Raw genomic sequence first — 2,500 nt, forward strand, 5'->3', positions numbered from 1 at the left:
TCATCGGGGACGTGGCGAAAAATGTAGAAAATGAAAGAAATGTAGAAAATACGCAAGACGCGCTTGGCTTTGGCCTGCGCTTTTCGCCTTCTCTCTGAAAATGACAAAGCGGTTGGATTTCAACCGCTTTGGCCTGCTTTTCGCCTTCTCTCCGAGATTGACTTTGTCATATTTTTCTCCCCCCACTTCTTCTTCTTGTCGTTTTGGTTTTATGCCCCTGGTACTCTGCTCTCATCCCCGTGCCCTTGGTACTCTGCTCTCATCCCCGTGCCCCTGGTACTCTGCTCTCATCCCCGTGCCCCTGGTACTCTGCTCTCATCCCCGTGCCCCTGGTACTCTGCTCTCATCCCCGTGCCCCTGGTACTCTGCTCTCATCCCCGTGCCCTTGGTACTCTGCTCTCATCCCCGTGCCCCTGGTACTCTGCTCTCATCCCCGTGCCCCTGGTACTCTGCTCTCATCCCCGTGCCCCTGGTACTCTGCTCTCATCCCCGTGCCCCTGGTACTCTGCTCTCATCCCCGTGCCCTTGGTACTCTGCTCTCATCCCCGTGCCCCTGGTACTCTGCTCTCATCCCCGTGCCCCTGGTACTCTGCTCTCATCCCCGTGCCCCTGGTACTCCTCTCTCTCTCTCTCTCTCTCTCTCTCTCTCTCTCTCTCTCTCTCTTTCTCTCCCTCTCTCTCATAGACATAGCTCACCTGCCTGACCCCCTCGTCTTTTCACAGCCACAGGGAGGCTTCCATCCTTACCAGGCCTGACCCCCCCTCATCTGCTCACAGCCGTGGGGAGGCTTCCAGCCTTTTCCAGGCCCCCAGCATGAGGAGCAGGGCTGGGTGCTGGCTCCAAGCCTGAACCCCTCGTCGTCTTCTAGCAGCCACAGGGAGGCGTCTGGCCTTTCCAGGCCCCCCAGCCTGCTACTCGTGCTGGGGGCTGGCTCCAGGCCTGACCCCCTCATCTTCTCACAGCCACGGGGAGGCTTCCAGCCTTTCCAGGCCCCCAGCACGAGGAGCAGGCTGGGTGCCGGCTCCAGCCCTGACCCTCTCCTCTTCTTCTAGCAGCCACAGGGAGGCGTCTGGCCTTTCCAGGCCCCCCAGCCTGCTACTCGTGCTAGTGGCTGGCTCCAGGCCTGACCCCCTCACCTTCTCACAGCCACGGGGAGGCTTCCAGCCTTTCCAGGCCCCCAGCACGAGGAGCAGGCTGGGTGCCGGCTTCAGCCCTGACCCCCTCCTCTTCTTCTAGCAGCCACAGGGAGGCGTCTGGCCGTTCCAGGCCCCCCAGCCTGCTACTCGTGCTGGGTGCTGGCTCCAGCCCTGACCCCCTCCTCTTCTTCTAGCAGCCACAGGCAGGCGTCTGGCCTTTCCAGGCCCCCCTAGCCTGCTACTCGTACTGGGTGCTGGCTCCAGCCCTGACCCCCTCGTCGTCTTATAGCAGCCACAGGGAGGCGTCTGGCCTTTCCAGGCCCCCCAGCCTGCTACTCGTGCTGGGCGCTGGCTCCAGCCCTGACCCCCTCCTCTTCTTCTAGCAGCCACAGGCAGGCGTCTGGCCTTTCCAGGCCCCCCAGCCTGCTACTCGTGCTGGGGGCTGGCTCCAGGCCTGACCCCCTCATCTTCTCACAGCCACGGGGAGGCTTCCAGCCTTTCCAGGCCCCCAGCACGAGGAGCAGGCTGGGTGCCGGCTCCAGCCCTGACCCCCTCCTCTTCTTCTAGCAGCCACAGGCAGGCGTCTGGCCTTTCCAGGCCCCCCAGCCTGCTACTCGTGCTGGGTGCTGGCTCCAGCCCTGACCCCCTCCTCTTCTTCTAGCAGCCACAGGCAGGCGTCTGGCCTTTCCAGGCCCCCCAGCCTGCTACTCGTGCTGGTTGCTGGCTCCAGCCCTGACCCCCTCCTCTTATTCTAGCAGCCACAGGCAGGCGTCTGGCCTTTCCAGGCCCACCAGCCTGCTACTCGTGCTGGGGGCTGGCTCCAGGCCTGACCCCCTCATCTTCTCACAGCCATGGGGAGGCTTCCAGCCTTTCCAGGCCCCCAGCACGAGGAGCAGGCTGGGTGCCGGCTCCAGCCCTGACCCCCTCATCTTCTCACAGCCATGGGGAGGCTTCCAGCCTTTCCAGGCCCCCAGCACGAGGAGCAGGCTGGGTGCCGGCTCCAGCCCTGACCCCCTCCTCTTCTCACAGCCACGGGGAGGCTTCCAGCCTTTCCAGGCCCCCAGCACGAGGAGCAGGCTGGGTGCCGGCTCCAGCCCTGACCCCCTCCTCTTCTTCTAGCAGCCACAGGCAGGCGTCTGGCCTTTCCAGGCCCCCCAGCCTGCTACTCGTGCTGGGTGCTGGCTCCAGCCCTGACCCCCTCCTCTTCTTCTAGCAACCACAGGCAGGCGTCTGGCCTTTCCAGGCCCCCCAGCCTGCTACTCGTGCTGGGTGCTGGCTCCATCCCTGACCCCCTCCTCTTCTTCTAGCAGCCACAGGGAGTCTTCTGGCCTTTCCAGGCCCCCCAGCCTGCTACTCGTGCTGG

The sequence above is a fragment of the Chaetodon auriga genome, chromosome 23 (genome assembly GCF_051107435.1).
Source record: "Chaetodon auriga isolate fChaAug3 chromosome 23, fChaAug3.hap1, whole genome shotgun sequence".
Classification (NCBI taxonomy): domain Eukaryota; kingdom Metazoa; phylum Chordata; class Actinopteri; order Chaetodontiformes; family Chaetodontidae; genus Chaetodon; species Chaetodon auriga.